The sequence below is a fragment of the Pagrus pagrus genome (assembly GCF_965226575.1).
Source record: "Pagrus pagrus genome assembly, chromosome: 6".
NCBI classification, from domain to species: domain Eukaryota; kingdom Metazoa; phylum Chordata; class Actinopteri; order Spariformes; family Sparidae; genus Pagrus; species Pagrus pagrus.
The window spans coordinates 3,013,854-3,034,043 of NC_140190.1; the positions used below are offsets into that span (position 1 = coordinate 3,013,854).

The 20,190-nt window shown below is 40.8% G+C and overlaps 1 protein-coding gene across 1 annotated transcript in view; it reads left to right on the forward strand.

Annotated features, from left to right (window-relative positions):
• The first annotated feature begins 443 nt into the window (after window positions 1–443).
• nlgn1 (neuroligin 1) overlaps window positions 444–20,190 on the forward strand; it is a 429,936-nt gene continuing 410,189 nt past the window's right edge. Inside the window, exon 1 of the mRNA XM_084355353.1 lies at window positions 444–1,000. The gene's annotated coding sequence lies outside the window, so the exon portion shown is untranslated. The remainder of the gene's footprint in view (window positions 1,001–20,190) is intronic.

Here is a 20,190-nt window from a genome sequence, read left to right on the forward strand (position 1 = left end):
AAATGTGTCACCTGTTTATATAAGTAAAGAAAATATTATTATTATGAGTAATTATAAGGACCAGTGTGTGGGATGTAGTGGCATCTAATGGTGAGGTTGCAGAATGCAACCAACTGAATCTCATCTGACCAAGTATAGAGGAGAAAATATTGTGAAGAGTTTGGTTTGTCTGTTCCACTTTTGACTGTCCGCCTAAATCCTACACACTGGACCTTTGAAAGATATTTACACAGTTTATTACAGAATAGTTGTAGTTTTTAAAAAAATATATTTTTTAACTAAATTATTTTATTTGGTTTTGGTTTTGGTTCATTGGTCCAAGCACTGTATGTATTTCCATGGTTTTTTTTTTTATGAATTAATAAAAAGAAACCTTGAACAAGTTGCAGCTGAAATGAGTGAGTGACAACCTGCCTTTCACCCGACCGTTAGCTTGTCCAAGAACAAGTGTGTAACAAACTTGAAGCATGGATTATTGAGCTGGTCCGGAGCCCCAGAGTCCAGAGGACACGACTTGAAGAGCCTGCAGGCACCGCTGTGCACCGCCAGGGCGCAACCCGGCACCTCTCGGGTGGTTTCGTCTCCCGGATTTCCCCTCTGGTCCTGTTTGACAGTCCGCTCACGGGAGCCCCGGTGCATGAAGGCAGGGAGGAATGATCGATGTTGAAAGTTTGCGGAGAGGACGGACGAGGGGGTTTCCAGCAACCGCTCTACATTGATCCCTTCAGCCCCCCTGAACTATCCCGAGTTGTACGGCGGAGGAGAGCGACGTGTCTGGGATTGTTTGACGGAGAGTAACCGGCTGTCGCGGGGGAGTATAGTTACACAGAAGCCAGCCTCTGCTTCTTCTTCTTCTTCTGTTTGTTTTTATCCAGTCTTCTTCACGTGGTCTTTAACGGAACGGTGGATTTGCACTAAAGACACACAACTCCAACATGGGAAGGTTTTAATTCCTCTAAGTCGAGTGTGGACACTGGAAGAAGATTGATTCACAGCACAGGTGTGTGGCATGCGTTTTCCTTTGGGTAATACCAGTTGCGCGCGCATGTGTGTATGCGTGCATGTGTGTGTGTGTGCGTGACTGTTCTCTATCTGCATCAAAAACTGTGACTCTACTCTCCCTGTCGATGTGCAGAGAGTCTCTGTTTCTCTGTCATCCGCGGACACACGCCGACGCGTCAGCACAAGCGCACAGACGCACACACATACACGTCATTATTGCCAACAGGGCACTACATTTCTCCACTATCTAAGAGGGGACCTCTGTTTCTGGTCATTTTTTAAAAAAAACAAACAAACACACAGATCCAGGTGCAGTCAGTAACCCGTTTAACAGCAGTCAGTTTGGCACTGCGGCGCTGTCCGTGGTGCTGAACAACCCAACCAGACTGCTTATGTCTCTCTCAGTGTGTGTCTGCGTCTTCCCCCTCTCCCTCTTTATATTTCGCTGTTAACTCTGCTCTGTTGGACCTGTTCTACAGAATGAACTAGTATGACCCAAATAATTCAATCAAGGCCCAGTGAGTTGCACGAAGCGCTGTGGATTGAAGTTGCAGTGCAGCCTCAGTCAGTAGGAGAGACGTTAACAAGGAGCAACTGTTAAATCTCTAACAAGCCAGAGTCATGAAACTCAGTGATACCTCTCTGCCTGCCAAAGGAAACACTTTTGTCTCACACTAGTCCAAGTTCTTCTGTCTAGTTTTGATAAACTTGCTGTTGTCTAACAGTTGATATATTTGTCAAAGTTAAGCTTTTTTTGTTTCAAGCCAGAAGGGTAGTTAGTGTCATGAGTGGTAAGGATAGGGTTACTGACAGCTTCAACAGGTTTCTGGCTCAGTAACAACATCAAAATAGATTTCTTTTCTTTGGATAACTCAAGAAAAGTGTTAGTGTTCAGTTTGAACAACTATGTATACCCTTTTTATGATGTGCTTTTTGTCATAATCCAGTAGTTAAATTCGCCAAGAGCCAATTTCTCATGCTGTCTAAATCTTCTTTACACACCGCCGTGCTGGATAACAATCTGCATATTTTAAACTGTTATGTTTGGTTTCTAAAGTGGCCTAAAGTACTGAAACTCAGTAGTATTAAAACTCACATTCAACACCTGGTTAAAGCTATGTCATTATTACACATTTTAAACAAGGGGCATGTGTAACGGATCACAGACGATACAGAATCATGAAACTCATTATGCACTCAGTCTGTGATCGTCACTCTCTGCCTGCCAACGTACAAACTGATGTCTCATACTAAACAAACTGGGATTAATTGCTTAATTGATATGAAATTGTTTCAACTATATCTATATTTTTGAACATTTATATGAGGTGTTGTCACTGTTGCCCCTATATGCTGTTACATCGCCCCTGAACTGGGGGGCAGATGTCTTGTATTTCAATCAATCAATTAATTAGTATTAATCAAGACTAATGTTGCTTCTAGAAACATTTAATGACTTTTAACAGATAGAAGAAAGTTACAAGTTACCTACATAAGAGGTTTTTGAGTGATTAAATCCAAACCAAACTAAAATTGTCTCTACTATTATTTAAAACAACAACAACAACAAATTGCCATTTAATCACTGTTGAGGTTGTAAACGGGTCATTTATGAGTGAAAAGTTGCAGAAAAATACAAAACCAGACAACAAACAACACCAAAGACAAATACAGTGAAGGTATGCTGAGTACAGTAACTAAGCAAAACATTTATAAGCATAGGGTCTCGATTTCTGCCAGATATACGATTCATGAATTCATAATCCTTTTGCCAAGTGTCTGGAGCAGGAAACATGAACGCTTTCGTCCCCATCTCTATTAATACATTAGAGACAAACAGCACATGTACTCTATGTCTCTATGTATGTTATGTCTCTTTCACTCGCCATTCCTGACTGTTACTGATAATAACAATGGCGGTAATGTAACAGTGGCTCCTCCATTGGTGTGAGAGTGTGTACGAGTGGTTATCGCTCGTGATGAGCAGGTGGCACCTTGCATAGAAGTCTCCGCCACCAGTGTGTGAATGTGTGTATGAATGTGTGAATGCCGGGTTGTGTTGTAAAGTGCTTTGAGTGGCCAAGACTAGAAAAAAGTGCTGTATTAATAGAGTCAATATACCGTTCCATTTAGCTTAGCATAGCATTTTTTAATTTTATTTTTGCTTAATCTTTACAAAAACAAAAGTGTAAAAACAAATTGTGGTATTTCAGGGGTTGTGGTTCCTGTCCGGGACAGTCACCTTTTTTTCAGGCTTCAGTGCCCAGAAAAAGTCCAGCACTGAAACCACATGAAACCACAAGCAGACATTTACGCTTTCACTTTTTATTTAGTTTTTGTGCTGGACAGACATGAGAGTGGTTTCAAGATGGATTATCCTCATCCAGCTCTCTGCAAAAATGAGTGTAAGTGTATGTGAGCCTCAGTGCTCACTGGGGAGGGCAGGAAGGAGGAGACAGAGGCCGACGGTGCAAGTGTACCGGCTTTTATTGCCCAGGAGGACAAAAACAATTAATAACAAACAAACAGCCGTCTCTCTCGGCCGAGGGCTTCCGCGTCTTGTCGTCGCTGTGCGGCTCTGCTTCGGTCCTCCCACAGGACCCAGCCTACTGCAAGCGACCAGAACCAGGTTACAAGCATGCTTATATAGCTGACTGATTACCTGATTCTGTCCAGCTGTCTGAGCACCGGCTGAGCCACTCCTCCCTCTCCTCCAGCAGCCGGCGCCTCAACCACACCCCACTGCCACAGTGTATTTCCTAAAATGTCGAACTTCTCCTTTAATGAATAGTTTTTGTATATTGTATCTTAAGCTTGATGCAGCAGTTACTCCTGCAACGTCACTTCTTGAACACCCCTCTAGTGCAGTAGTATAAAGAGTGATGTGACTGATGTTAGAAATGTCACATAGTTATTTTAAGCCAAAGCATGATCTCTTTCTAAACATTACCAAGGAGATTTGGTGCCTCACCCTAACCACACCAGGACCATTTATTACGTTAAAAACAGTCCAAAAGTTGTAATATGTCATAGTATGTGTAATGTTTGTCTGCAAGCTTTATTTTGAAAGTCTAATTGGACGTTGCATATTTAACTTTAGATGTAAGTAGAGCATCAAGGCCACTGACCAAGCTGTTGTATTTGACAAGTTGGGAGAGAACATGCTGTACTAGCTTTTGTCTACAACATTGGTAAATTATTTATTATCCATTAATCAAGAAAACTTATAAACACTCTATAGACTGTGACTTGAAAGTGGTACCATAGTCTTTTAGGCCTGATAAGGTGGTGGTGGTGAAGTGCAGTTCGAGAGAGAGTCATTGGAAGACATTGTTGCATGTCAGCAAACTGAAGTTTTAGCTGCATCTGCTGATGGTTTGCTGGATGAGATTGTAAATGAGAACACCTTTTTAACTTTTGTGATGTGTGAGCAGCAGCCTGCCTGTTTTTTTTTTTCTCCATGTGAAACAAACCATCAGTGCTCTTCCTCCGTCAGTTCTACTGAGTATTTCCATCGGCGTCATAAGCACATTAGCATGAAGCAGCACGGATGGCTGGCCAGCAGTTAGAGACAGGAGCTTGTGACTTGAAGGTTGCCAATTCCAGCCTGGCTGCCGCCGAAAATCTGGAGGCAGAAGCTGTGGCTGCATCGGCCAGCTCTGAGTGGGAAGTGTGTGATACTGGTAAAATAACACACTCGTTTAAGAAACAAAAGCAGGAACACGGTGTGATTTCTGCTCGGTGTATGACCATGAACAGTCATTTCAGGTCCACATCGTACTGCAGCAAATGCTCTTGTAATCTCAGTTTACATGACCCTGTCTTGCTCTGTGGTTGGGTAATGCCACTGCTAATGCACTGTTGTGATGCCTTTTCCACTGGAAATATTTTCATACATCAAAACAGCGGGAATGTAGTGGGAGGTAAAGCCATCTGAGCTCAGCCAAAGCGTGCTTTTCTGGATGACTTTAACATTTAGAAGATGAATTCAGAGAAAGCAAACGATAAATAGTCCGCAGAAGAGGAAATGAAGGTAGAGTTGATGTATGTTTATCTTGGTGCATTGCCTCACGGTGACTGAAGGTCATAGTTTACCCACCTTTTATTTACTACGTCAGTTATGAAGACAAAGCACTCTCTCTCTCTCTCTCTCTCTCTGTCTCTGTGTCTCTGTGTCTCTCGGCCACCAGTCAGACTGTGTGAGGGGCACTGCTGAAAAGAGAGCAAGCACACTGAGTCACGGCTGACACAGACTGCCCGCTGAGCTGAATCAATTCCATTTGACTCAGTTGGATTTGAAGTCTGTGCACTTCTTCTTTCTTTGTGTCACGCAGCTTAGTGTTAGGGCTCCATGTGTGCTGTTTGTGTTTGTGTGCACACATCTGACTGTTTTTTAAATGCACCCACTGTCGACATGTGGGTGTAGACCGCATGTGATTTTGTCTTCTGTCAAGGACTAAACTGACAATTTGGTTCGTGCAGTCTTCTGGGAGTATATCCGTATTATGTAAACTATTTAATTAAAGCCGGCTCAGCTAGTTCCAAAAGAAATCCTGGTAGGTTTCCAAGGGGATTCTGGGTAGGCTTTAAATATAGCAACATTAATTTTTCACAATATCATATTTGGAACAGCTGTTTGGCATCTTCAGGCTTTTATTTTGAAAAGAAAATGCACATGCCGCTGTCACGATGGTAGCAGAGGCAACACGAGATGGTATCTCTGAGGTTAATTGGCCTGATGCATGCAGCTCTTTAATATACAGACATGGAGGTTTTCTAAGAAGAGTGCCACTTCACCAATTTGATAATATTTTGGGCTTAAAGTGGGAGAAAATGGCGAGCCAAGGGATTTGAAAATGCTGCATGTTTCCTTTACCATAAGCAGTAGTTAACTTAACAGGGCAATAACACAAAAAGCGTCCATCATCCAGCGCAGTTCGCTCAGCTGGACTCACCGAGCAAATGAGCAACGATTATATTGTCTGTTGCAAAATTTGGGCAGGATGATACCGTGAATTAAAAGTTTGGATATTGCCCAAGCCTAAAACTGGGAAGATTGTCTTGATTTCAGAATACAAAAGACATATAAAGAACAATGTACAATGATTGAGTGTGGTTTGCATGTGAATAGAAACCCTATACATATAAATACAAGGGTCAGAGTAAGAATGTGGATCATACTTGGGTGGAAAAGGCATATATCAAATACAAACTGGGCCCTAATGAGGGTTGGGTAGATTCACGGTTTTTCTTGCCCAGTCCAGTATATGAGCTTAAACCAGTTCGATTTTTGGGTTCTCATGGTGAAACATTTGCAGGAATGTGTTATACTGGGCTGGAGTCTTTTTTTATTTATTATGCTTTGGATTTTGAACTTTAGAAGAAGAAAAGTTTAGTTGAATCGTTGTTGAGCAAAAAAAATAAAGACACACTAGTGCTTTTCACACTGCGCTTAGACCCAGGCTGACACACTGGTGCAATCCTAACATATTATGAAGTGGACTAACCTCTACTGTAGCCTGGGGCTGGCTGGCCCGGCCTCAGAGCAGAGTTAGCCCCCATTTAACCCAGGGCTGGTAAGAGGGCAGTGTGAATCGTATAGGTCTGTGCTTGGGTATACACCGATGGATTGCACAGTCTCTTTCATAGGCTCTCTTTGTTTAACTCAGGAAGTGCGAGTCATCTGTGACAGCTAGTGGTAAAATGACTCCTTGACCTATATGTTGCCTGGTATGTGCCAAAATAAAAACTTTCTCTTTAGAGATTAAAACGCAGAAAAAGATGCTTCTGATAATTAATAATTATGACTTTCCCAGTGAAGTTTATTGTTTCAGTGCACTGTAAGCTGTAATACAGTAGATCCTGCCTCCATTACAGATTTTTGTCACTCACAACCACATTTTAGGGATCATTGCCAAAACGTGTGCATATCAGTCGACATGTGGATATCCAAATTGTAAGATCCTGAGATTGTTATCTGCATCAGTGCTCCATTGATTATCGGTCAGGCTCTAGTTTGAAGTCTTATTCACAGAACATATTGTTTTGTTTAACAGAAAATTGAATTAAAAAGTGAATGTAAGGGTAGATACAGTACATTCTGGAGCAATTTTTAAAGGTTTATCCATCCGCCCAGCACTTCTCCGCAGCATATCTGTCTGCAGAGTGGATTACCAGATACTAACTGTTTCCATGTCATTCCCCCTGCTGAGTCTTTGTGCTAAGCACAGTGACCAGAGTCCTGACTCCAGCTCCGTTCTTACTGCACAGAAATAAAGACAGATATTTATCCTTTCGTCTTATTTATGGAAAGAAGGCAAATAATCACATCCCTCAAAGTGTTGAATAATGCTTTTTAAGTTCATTATCATTATTCATATACGATATAATCCAATTATTTTCAGGACATGTGAGGTTTTCACATGTCGGCGCTGTTATGAAACAGTTTGGTAGATTACGGTGGCTGCTGTCTGCACTCAAACAGAGGGGGCTTGATTACTGGAGAGGCTGTGTGTTTGGCTTCTACACAGCACTGAGGTAGCACACAAACACAATCACACACACACACACACACACACACACACACACACACACACACACACAGAGCGCCTGAGTCAACATGCCACTACTGTCTATTTTGGTAAACACTTCAAAAAACAGGTGATCACCTAATCTGCCACTGGTATTGCTAAAATCCACTTCCTAACTTTGATGTTGAACTAAACCCTTCACAGTCAAATGACACGAGCAGAACTTCTCGAGGATTTCAGCAGCAGCTTTTCAAATTGTCTGTGGAGGAAGTTTCAACCTCCAACATTATGTTTTTCTACATTTTCCAGGACAAAACATGATTTCAAAATATCTTCTAGTTTCTTTGGTCTGGATTAGATTGAAGTGCTCAAAGTGTAGTCACAATTTGCGCTGCACATTTCAATCAATTTGCACTTGCAATCTGCGCGTAATCAGTGTCTGATTCACTAAGGCAGCAGCTCATTCTGCAATCAGTGACTGACTGCCCTCTAGATGCTCTCTGAGTGCAGAGAAGAACTCAAAAGGTGCAGTTCAGATGCTCAGACAAGAAATCTAAATATATTCAGAATAATGACCTTCAAACACATTCACTAAGGATACAACACATGTCCGAGAAAATGATCTTTTACTGATTAAATGCTAAGAAATGTTTATTTTGTAGAAATGTTTCTAATAAAAGCAGCGGGAGTCGGTCAACAAACTTTTGTCATGCAAATGTGTGATAAGAGAGGGTGCAGTTGCCTCAATACAGCTCTGTGAATGTCAAGTTCAACTTTATTGACAACCCTGTCACCTACAAATGTTGTATACACTCGTATACAAGGTTTTCATTAATGTTTAAGCACCTGAAACTACTCGTCATTTAGTTTGAGCCTAATACCATAGGCGGACATCACAGGGAAAAAGAGAGATTTGTCCCCCTCAATAACCTTTATCAGTGAAAACATGTCATTTGAAAGTATATAATACTATGTAATGAAAACACTTGTGCTAATTAAAGATGCAGAAAGATGTGTTTTTAAGTTTTCTAAAGATTAGTTCCCCCCCTCCATATGCCTCACAGTGGTTTGATCCACTGCCAATCAACCTGCAGCTCACACACCTGTCTCTGTGGAGCGTCTCAGCGTGGTGCTGGCGGTGCTGGTGGACCATAGTAAGTAGATATTTTGCAAAAGTAAACTTTAAAAGAAAGGTGCTATTTTTTTCTTGTCACAAAGTTTTAGGTTTAAGCAGAAAAACAGTGTTTTGGCTTAAAATTGCTCCCTGTTTCAGTCGCCACAAACACCGCTGTGTCCGATGATGTCTGATGTCCTGAGGTCTCAGTTAAAACGCCTGGTTTTGTAGCGAGAAAACTTCCTGGCTTGTTCCTAAAATATTCCGGGGGGGCTCCCCTTCAGAAATTGCTCTTGAGAATGTTTTCTGTTTATTGTCCGCCCCCCCAACAATGAAGTGAAATATCCACCCTTGCCTTATGTATGCTGATAGAGGGAGCAGGTCCTCTTTCATGGTGCAGCGCCATGTTTCTACAGTAGCTGTAGTAGTTTTTGCATTTTTTGCAGCCATTGTAGGGTAGGGTGAGGCCGGGGGGGCGGGGTGGGGCGGGGCGGGGGGGGTGGGGTGGGGAAGGGTGGTTCACTTCTTCAGTTGCAACCTCACCACTAGATGCCACTAAATCCTACACACTGGTCCTTTAATTGTGTCTCCTGTACAAAAATCAAAAGATACTCAGGTGGAAATGCTGAATCTGTTTTAATGTTGCTAAATGCTACGCATGTTTTGTCTAATTTATGTTTGTTCTTTTTTTTAAATTTTCTTGTCTTCCTATGTTGCAGTGCATTAGTGCTCTAAGGTCCACCACATCACATATTTTACTGTATTCTACAGTGCTCTGCTGTATTGTTACAAAACACATACAAAATTGTATGAGGATCTCAAGTTCCCTTAATTGACTATGAATATGAAACATGAAATTTAGGAATCCTACAACTTTAAATATTTTTTAGTAAATAAATAAAACAACAGATTATATATATATGTATGTGTGTATATATATATATATATATATACACACATATATATATATATATATATATTTAGGTTCAAACCATTGGGGGGACCGGTGTCAGCATGCTGATGTTAGTCAGTCAGTCAGTCCCTTAGGCAGAGAAAACATCTTGGATGGGCATCTGATTTATCTTGGCAGAGTGTTAGTTAAGAATTAAATGCAATTACATTTTATTTCATATATTTCATTTTATATGCATATTGTTGGACAGATTTCACAGAGTAATTGATTAAGTTCATTTTATTTTTGTTCCATCATGATTCTTATGCAGGATCCACAATATTTTCTGATGCGGCGATGACTTTCTTAATTGATTCATGCAGTGTATTTGTAAGTTAGCCAATAAAACCATTAGACTTAAAACATCAGACTTAATTACTTTTTTGTGTAAAATTAATTTCAACATTGTAAATCACACCTTGACAGCACCATATGATATCAAGTAAACTAAAGGATATGAGAAATGCTGGCTACTTAGGCAGCGATATTTGATTGCAATATTATTAAAAGCACAATATAGACAGGCGCAACATTTTTTTTTTTTTAAATGTAGGTAAAATGTTTAACAAACTGAATAAAAAAGTACTGTAGTGCTGCAGAGATACCCTGGCTTACAAATCTTGTTCTCCAGATGTGAAAACACTGGTGTGGTTTGGTTTAGATCCCAACAAATGTCACATTGTCGTGATTTTAATAGTTTTTTTCAGTGAGAAGAAAATTGTGTTGCAAAAATGATCATTCCCACTTATTGTGAATCACGCTGCATTTGGAATATCTGTCATAATAATCGCTGCCTCTGTTGGAAAGCTGCGTTTGAAATATATTTTGTTTATTTAAAAGAGAATCCTGTCTGAACCCTCAGCTCAACAGGCCACACAGAACATTACAAAACATTATAATAACGGTAAAGAAAACCATATGAAAAGCTGACTGCAATGATTTAAAACTCAGGAATTTATGGGCGACCGACTGGGAGAAGGTGGGGTGTAATGCGACAGAAAAACGAAACACATGATAAACCTCACCTGGGGGTGTGTGCAATTTCCACTGGACCAGCTGTGTGTGGTGTACATGAGTCATCAATTAAGTGGTCAGTGAAAACACATTGCACCATGGGTGGGCATTTCACATCACTTCCCGACCTAAGTATAGCCGGACAGAGCTCGTAGTAGCTGTAGACTCTCAGTGTTGTTACTCAACGCAGGAAAAATCGTGTTTTTATTATTTTGCATTTCTGAGGTTTCTATAAAACTTTAATCTTCCCACCAAAAATGTCCTTTAACATTGCTGCTCAAATCTGTACCGCGGCAAGGAGGCGAATCTCCTGCACATAACTGCTCCTTTCAAACTGCAAGAAGCTTCATAAATCTGGCCGAATGAACACATCAACAACATTTATCTCCTCCAGTCATTTGTGCAATCTTGCCTATAAAAGCATTGGCATAAAAGCTCCAGGTTATGCACCTCTGCATATATAGAAGCACAGAAATTCTCTGTAATAAGTTGCAAGAAGCTGTCTTTCATCTATAAGTCAAGGCCATACATTTTGAAACACGTTTTCTCTTTTCATTTTAGTAAGTCTCATTCCAGGTCTGCTCTCCATATTCATGCATATTTCCTCCTTGATGATGCTGGAGGGCAAAACTATGAAACACAATTTCAGCACAACAGTCTCTCCCTCCATCACAATGTATACAGTATACATGCATGCCTGCACTTTTTCATTGTTTTTCGGCTGTTTGTCTTTTCTTGCTCTCTATAGAAAAATAACAGCCGAGAAACTGAACCTGCATTATTTATAGCATCTGTAGGTCTAATAGTATGGAATCAGTTAGCAGTAGTAAGCTATCATATTAAAAAATGCAAATATCGCACCTCAATTTGTTATCATAATCCAATCAGTAAGAGACATGCTGAATTACATCCATTATAATGAATTTGCTATGAGATTATTATTGTTTATATGATTCCCCCAGTTAATTTCACAGGTGGTGGCAGGATGATTTATGAGACTTGATACAACTGATTTATTGTATGGACATTCATTATAACGTTTTTTTAGCCTTGGTGATGTGAGCCTAATGAGTATCTGCAACAGTCAGATTATATAAAGATAAAACACATTATCTTTACCACTGTCCCGATATTATAGGCTCATATCCATGCTGTAGAAACCCATTATTTTTTTTCTCACTATGATATTAGAAGAAGTAAATCAGAGCTTCATGACTCCTATGCTGCACAAATTTATTGTCTTGAATTTATTGCCTCCTTCTTCATTGTTGTTTTTTACAATGTTCATTTTAGTAAAACTCACTACATCAGGGGAAGAAACGACTCGCGTTCATCCGCTGTAATAGCTCTCTAATACAAGATTCAAGAGTCTGATGCTCGACGACAACATTTTTGTATGCAAGACTTAATTAATTTCTGACTTTATGTTTTGGAGTGCAATTACTTGAATGAAATGTAATCAACCACAGTTTTAATAATTTAATTATCAGTTATTTATCGAAAGCGAACCGAAAATGCCAAACATCCTGATTCTAGCTTCACAAATGTGGAATATTTACTGCCTTTCTCTGTTGTATATGATTTTAAATGGAATATAATTCAAATATATAGAAATGTTGGAGTAAACTATAGCAAGAAAATTATTGACGTGACATTAGAGACTAAACTTTTCACTGAAATTGCAGCCTTGATGTCTTTTCTCCAAAAAAAGTCCCAGATGTCTGAGCTTTCATAAAACAAGCCAGTAATGATGATGATGATGTTGTCGGCTCGGGTATAATCACCAGCAGTGTCCGCTGGTAGTGTTTTCACCTTGGGAGTCTTTGTGTGCGTGTCATCATGGTTAAATGTGGTCCTGGAGACACCTTATTTTGTAGGAAGTGGCACAGAAGTAGTTTTGAGTACTTTGGCTGGTGTTTATATTTCTATCTGCTTTGTCAGTGCAATAGTGTCGCAACCATGCAAGATACAGTCACGAAACTTTACAGGTGTGTAGCTGAAGAGCTGATTTCAAAGATGGCCATCGTCAGAGCAAGTGTGCTGGAAGTAATTGGGTAGAAAGCACGAAAGGGTCATTGGCCCCCCACCTATTGCCCCTGGCCTACATTTGTTATAGGTTGCAGATCAGTGTAACCCAGTTCCAATCATTCTTGTCCACTCCAGTGCAGCTGGTATTGATTTCACAACCATGCAAGATGCAGTAACGAAACTTAAGAGGTGTGTCTCTGAGATCAAAATGAAGGATCAAAGATTGCCTTGGTCCAACCAAGGGGACTGGAAGGAGGGGTGTACCCCAAACCACTAATACACCCTTGGCCCGCATTTGGGGTCCCGAAGACACCTGTTCTACCACATAAGTGGTTCTGAGTACTTTGCCAGGCATTTGTCAACGCAATAGTGTCGCAATTGTGCAACATTTCGCAGTAACGAAACTTTACAGGTGTGAAGTTGCAATAAAAATAAAGGCTGAGTTTGTAGATGGTTGTGGTCCAAACCATGAGTACTAAGTAGTCCTGTAATAATGCATAATGACTGCTGAGTACACATGAGTCAGAGGGTGAATATGTTGATGGGCTGGTGTGATCAACATTTGCAACATTGGTCTCTAGTTTTAAGTTTGTTGTTGATTTAGTAACTACTAAAATAAAATACCCAGAACAAAACTTGAACAATCACACGGCAATAGTTGTTCACCAGTTTGTCGCTAAATGTGTATGTCTAAAGCTGCAGAGTAGAGTGAGTTAGTCTGAGAGGTTTGCGAACCCCCTGCTGCTCGTGTTAAAAGTGAGTTGGGCCGTTAAACCAAAAGAATGAGCTAGAAGACGTCAAAGCCCTCACTTTTACCTCTCCAGTAATGTGATTCACTTCCCATGTACAGTCCTCGGGTATACACTGAAATACAGTTTGTGGACACACGACTCCAGCGCCACCTTGCCTCATATAAAGACGTCCACACTCTGTGATAATCCACTCCAGTGCCCCTCCAGTGCCCAGTGGACTAATGTTGAAATGAGCCCAGAGCTTAGCGTCACACAGACCTGAACTAAGATGACCTGACTTAGATGATACAGGGCAAACATAATTCCTGTGGCATCCATCCAACATCCACTTAACTGTAAAACACTGTCCAGAAAGCCCAAACTATTTGCTCTTCATCGCTTTTTTCCCCTTGCTTACATTACGGTGATTTATGAACTGTGCAGTTTGCATATCACTCGCTTAAGTAAAACCGGTTATGAAGAGGGCTTGTTGAGGATTTTATCCCCCACTGCAGAGATTTCCGATCATTAAAATTACAATCATTTTATAAATATGCCTCTTCAACATGCTTCCAGTAGAAGTTGTTGTTTGAGCAGGTTTCTAGAAAAGGTTGACCAGTGCTGCAGCATTGTGTCCTCCCTCTGTCTGAGACGCTCTGTGTTTTAGCCCCTTGTCTCTTTGAGGCCCCCTCCTCCCGAATAACCAGCCTCCTTTGACTGGTCAACCTGACCCAGCACAGCTAACAACAACAGAGCAGCTGTGCTAAATCAATTCAAGAAGTCACAGAATTAAATGGATAGTTCGGGTCTTTTGACGTGAGGTTGTATGAGGTACTTATTCCTAGTCAGTGTGTTACCTGCAGTAGATGACTCCCCGTGTGGAGACAGAAAGCAGGGCATTGTACTGCTGTAAACCGTACCAGCAGCGAGACATATTTTAGCCATCTAAAATAAGTCTCACCTTGAAAATATATATCAGCAAATACATCATTCCAAAATACATAAGGAATAAGGATGTTGTAGAGTTGATTGAATGTAGCGCCAAAGGATACGGCTGGATACGGCAACGAAAAGCACCAAAAATGTTCAGAATATAGCGTCCACTTAAAGAGATATATATTTTCTAGGTGGGACTTAATTTAGGTGACTAAAATATGTCGAGCTGATGGTTATCTACTGCAGGTAGTACACTGACTAGGAATAAGTACCTCATACAACCCCACATCAAAAGACCCGAACTATCCCTTTAAAGGCGAGACAACTGACAAGGCTTTTCAGGAGCAGTGATTTCTATGGGAGAGAGGAGCTTTTTTTGGTGTGGACTTTGACCTTTTAACTATAAAGGTCTTTTCCGTGCACAAGAACCTACACTTTATAAAATGCTGAAGCAAAGGAAAAAAACATGAAAGCCAAAGAAAAAACGGTTTACTCTTTCTGTTTCAGCCCAGTTAAACTAACCATGCAGCTTTATAGCAGTGGAACCCAAACCTCACCCGGATACCTGAAGACAAAACATCTGGGATGAGCATAAAAACATAGTTCAATTTAAAACCCATATTCCACATTAATGTGTTTATGTATCTACTGAGAGCCTCAACATTAGAGTGTGTCCAAAAATGTAACACTCAACCCGATGAAAGTGTGCCTCTCATATGTTACCAGAGATTTCAGCTCTTCTGATGAGTGGCAATCCCCCGGTTGCCACTTCTGTCTCAACTGGTTTACAAACATGGAGATAAGAAGGTTTCGAAACTCAGTCGAGATTTTCTAGCACAACTTCAGTCACTTTGATGGTGCATGGGGACGTTGAACAACTAAAGGGTTAAAACTCGAGCTATTTATACTGCTGTTGCTGGAGTTGTGATTTTTTCGCAGGTGTGATACTTTCAGGAAAAGATTGAAAGAGAAACCGTTTCATTGTACCAGAGATGTGGAAGAATCATTGTGATGAGTCACTGTTTTGATTTGATTTGCAACTAAAAACAAATTATTTGAGACTTGACTTAACCTGAGTCATGATGACTCGAATGTCTATCGAATATTAAAAATGATGATCACTTTGATGACAACAACGGTCACTTCTGGGTAGAAAACTGGCACTTGTGTTGTAGAGAAATGTGAAATTGGCAAACTCGTTTATTTTTGTCGCCATTTTCAGCAGTTACTGTAAGACTTAAAGATAATTGGTGAATCACGATGGTCCAGCCTGTTGGTTATGTTTCTGCTGTGCTTATGTTTTGCACTGTGCTGCTTTGCTAGCGTCTCCTATCTCACCAACAGCAACATCCCACGCTAACTGCTGGGAGAAACTCAAGCTCTCATTCTTTTTAACAGGCAAATTAGGTCTCCAATCTAACATTAGTGAAAGAACATTTCCTACTGCTGCAACTTCACATTAACTGGTGAAACACAAGTTGACAGGAAATGCAATGTGTTTAGTGAGTTTAGCACATTTTTCATCAAAAATGTATCCAAAGAGCAAAACAACGGATCATTTTCAGCATTTGTTGGCAGCGGATCAGTTTAAAATATGCCGGGAAGTAGTTTAATAGTCTGTGGGAATAATGATCCAGCAGGTAGTCATGATCATGAATGGACTGTGCCCCCACCCACTAACATGCTGCCACCTGCCCGGCCTTTAACCCTCCTATTAGTCCTGGAAGTTGTCGACAGAAACTGTGCTGCTTATTCTTTACAATGTTACCTGTGTCACCATTTTTAGATAGAAACATTTTAGCTATATTTATTGGTGTCTTTTTATTCAGTCGTACTGCTATGTGCAAGGATGAACGGCATTTTGTTTTTTAATGTTTGCACGTTCACAAAGAAATGACAATAAATTGAATCTTGAATGAAACAAGAGGGAGCTGTTAGATGAATAGCTGCAGGCGACAGGCTGCACACCTCCACCTTCTCAGTCGGTAACCAACTCCTTTCTGTCATTCATGTTATCAGTACCCACTGGGAATGGCATTGTCATTATTGGATGACTACCCTGTCAGTCATGCTCCTTGTGATGCTACCTGTTGGTTTATGGATCAGATCATCGTCATCATGCCTGCACCAAAAATCTTCACTCACCGATTCAGGAGTTTCACATGTGAAAGATAAAAGCCAACTGCTGAATGAGATTTCTGACAGCTAGACTACGACATCAGTCGTTGTCATCTGAAGACTCCTTCATAAGGGCTGATGATGTGATGTGGATCTGTCAACTCTGAACTCTCACTGAACTACACTGTCTCTTAAATGCACTTGAACACGCGGTGCTGCCATCAGCTCTGTTTCCATAACCTGTTTCACTACTTTGTGTTACAGTACCTGTGTTTTTTTAGATAGGAATATTTTTTTTTATATTTATTAGTCTTTTTCTTCTGTTCCCCTGCAGAAGGCTTGGAGGAACAGCATTACATTGTTATGATTTTTTTTTTTTTTATGTACGCAAGTTCACAAAGAAATGACAATCAGTTGAATCTTGAATCTGAAATGTCAGCTAACCTGAGCCAGACACAATCTGTTCCCTCACACTTGCGTATCTCGCTCCCTCTAAGCTGATAACAATTAATATCCGTCATCATCATTTGGTCGGTTGAAACCAGGAGCAAGTGGTGTTCAGACTTTACTGCTTTCCCTGGGGGGGAGACTTGACTGAGGACCTGACTTGCTTTAACTACATGTAAGGACATAACTTGACTTATGACCCAAGAAAACATGACTTGGAACTTGCTTGAGACTTGGACCACATGACTTGAGTCACACATGTCTGCATTATACCTATTTTAGTTACAACTGAGCAAAATAAAGCAGTTTTACCTCACGGATGTGTTCAGGCAGATAATGAAGCAAAACACTGCTACACTGTCTCTTTGACTTGTCGTGACTTTGACAAGTATGATGCTACATCTTGTTCTACTGTGCGTCTTTGTTTGCCTTTTGATTTAATGCTTTCAAGTGAAACACATATCAGCAGTATCATGTTTCAACTGTCATTTTACTTCATTTGACTTGCATACCACACACTCACTTATTCAGTTGTTTAGGTATGAGTATGTGTTGACTGCATTCATTGCATAGTCCCTTTTGCTTTAACTAGCCCAGAAGCATTGGGCCTGAAGGCATTCAGCAGAATATAACATTCAGTGAGGACGGGATTTTTATGTTTATTACAACAGGAGTGAATATACAGTACATTCAGCACACATAATGAAATGTAAGCAGCGCAGTGTTTTTGTTTTTCTGATTCAGTTGTTGAATAAATGTAGCAGTTTTCTATAAGCTCAGTGCACTAAGCCAGTTGTTGTACATGAACCCATGTTGATATACTTGTAAAAAGCAGACCAATTAGTTTGTGAAATGTGGGCAGAATGGGACAAAACAGAAAATCTTTCTTTTGTTTGACTGGTCACATATAGCATTATTTAAATTTTGCTATTTATATCACGTGAAGCCAAGTGCTGAACGGTGCGTAGTCCGTTTTTAATTAAATCATTTGTACAAGTAGCAGTGCTTATATTTAACAGTCTAACCATATGCAGTCAAAGCACACAAGTGTTTTTGTTGTACACAGTTGATCAAAGTAAAAAATTTTAACCATCTTCTGTGTTGGAAAAACTGACTTTTTATATGACTAACTTACCGTGTAATCACGCCTTATTGCGGCCGACCAGTTGGATATACACAGTCAATCAGAAAGCAGTAATGTTATGACAGGGACAAGCTGGGGCTCGTTTAACTTTTGCTAATAACTCTACCCAATTAATTATGTATGTATCCAGAAAAGCCTCAGACACAAACAGCTGGAACTTTAGAAAACAATCACAGCAGTGAAACAGGTGCTGTGATAAAGAACAGAGGGAGACTGCAGGCTGCTGATGCTGAACAATGCTGCATCTACATATAAAGTAATGTTATTCTACATTTGGGGCGGCTGTGGTTCAGAAAGTTGGGTGATATTGGTACAACGTTTTCAATTAAAGGTTATTAGTCCTTCCGCATTCATTTAGTGGCTGCAGCTAGTGTGTGTGTGTGTGTGTGTGTGTGTGTGTGTGTGTGTGTGTGTGTGTGTGTGTGTGTGTGTGTGTGTGTGTGTGTGTGTGTGTGTGTGTGTGTGTGTGTGTGTGTGTGTGTGTGTGTGTGTGTGTGTGTGTGTGTGTGTGTGTGTGTGTGTGTGTGTGTGTGTGTGCGCGCGCGCGCGCCAGCACTGTTTGTTCACGTTGACTAGGATGTGAGAGGAGTACTGTGTCGCACGTGTACAGAAGGTTTGTTTGTGTCTTAAATGTGTGTGGGGTATCGCATGCAAAGTATGGAAATGCGGTGTGTGTGTGGGTGTATGTTTGTGTGTAAGTGTGCGTATTAAATGAGATTTGTTACACTGTAATAACCAGTGACCAGGGAAGTGAAACGGAGAAGGTTCTCAACATTGATCACCGCCAAGGATTCCCCTTGGAATCAAGAATCAAATGTGTGTAGTTGCGCGTGTTTGTGTAGTCGCGTCTGTGTGTGTGTGTGTGTGTGTGTGTGTGTGTGTGTGTGTGTGTGTGCGGGAGATATGGCCAAAGTTAATTATCAGAGAAAGCATTTTGCAAGTGTGTGTGTGTGTGTGTGTGGGAGGGGGTTGTTATTGCAGCCAATGAAGCGCAGAGTTGGGTGCAGATTTGTATTCAAAAGCTGTGCTGTTGGTCGCTGTGCCTCCTTTCCTCTTTCGCACACCATGATCGCAGCATAAACACATACACACATGAACAAAATGCTCACAAGCACACAAAACTGCTTTGCACTCACTTATGAAAATGACTGCTTCATTAAAAAGTGGCTGACCCCTTCACTGTTACACACACACAGATCTTGCAAGAAGAACATGGTGGCACACATCGGCACATCTGGCTTGTTATTTAAAAATAGTGTTCAGGTCCTCCCGTCAGTCTCCCATCAGCCCTTCCCTCCTGCAGCAATTGGTACAGTAATGAGGCAAGTGTTGATCACCATCTGAAGTCTGTCTGTCTGTGCATGTGTGGGCCTCTAAGCTCTCCGATATCATAGCTTGGATGGCACTGAAATCAGATCGAGGAGCATGTATACGTCTTCTTCACTGCTATGATATTCCAGTCATGCATAACTGCCGAGCAGCTAAACAAGGGCTGCACCAACCGATTATTTTCATTACAGAGGAATCTATTGTCAGATTTTGGATCAATTTTTTTAGTCTAAAAATGTCAAAGAAATATAGCAAATTGCAGGCACAGTACATTTTTTTTATTTAGCAGATGCTTTTCTTCAAAGCAACTTACATCAAGTGCATTCAACCACAAGGATACAAACCAACAAAGAGAAGAAAATAATAAACGGATAAATATTGTTATTTATTTGTTTTTGAAATGGTCCATGGACAGAAATGTTTTTCAGCCTGCTTCAAAAGACGTGTATAGTTTCTGCTGACTTGATGTCAATGGGGAGTTTGTTCCATGATTGATTGAGCCAGGACAGCAATCAGTCAGGATTTTGTTAAACGGTGACTGGGCCACACTCATAGTGAGGGTGTAGAAAGCAGAGCAGAGCAGAGAGGACAGGCTGAGGTATATGGTTTGACAGTGTCCTGGATATAGAACAGGACTGAGCCTTTCACAACTTCGGAGGCAAGAACCAGTGTCTTAAATCGAGTTCGAGCAGCCACCGGTAGGCAGTGCAGGGTGTGGAGGGTTGGTTGAAAACCAATAAGGCTGCAGCATTCAGGATACGTTGCAGTAATCGGGTGGCCCATGCAGGCACACCTTCAGCGAGTTATATAATTCTAGACGGGAGATGACAAGAGCCTGCCTGGAC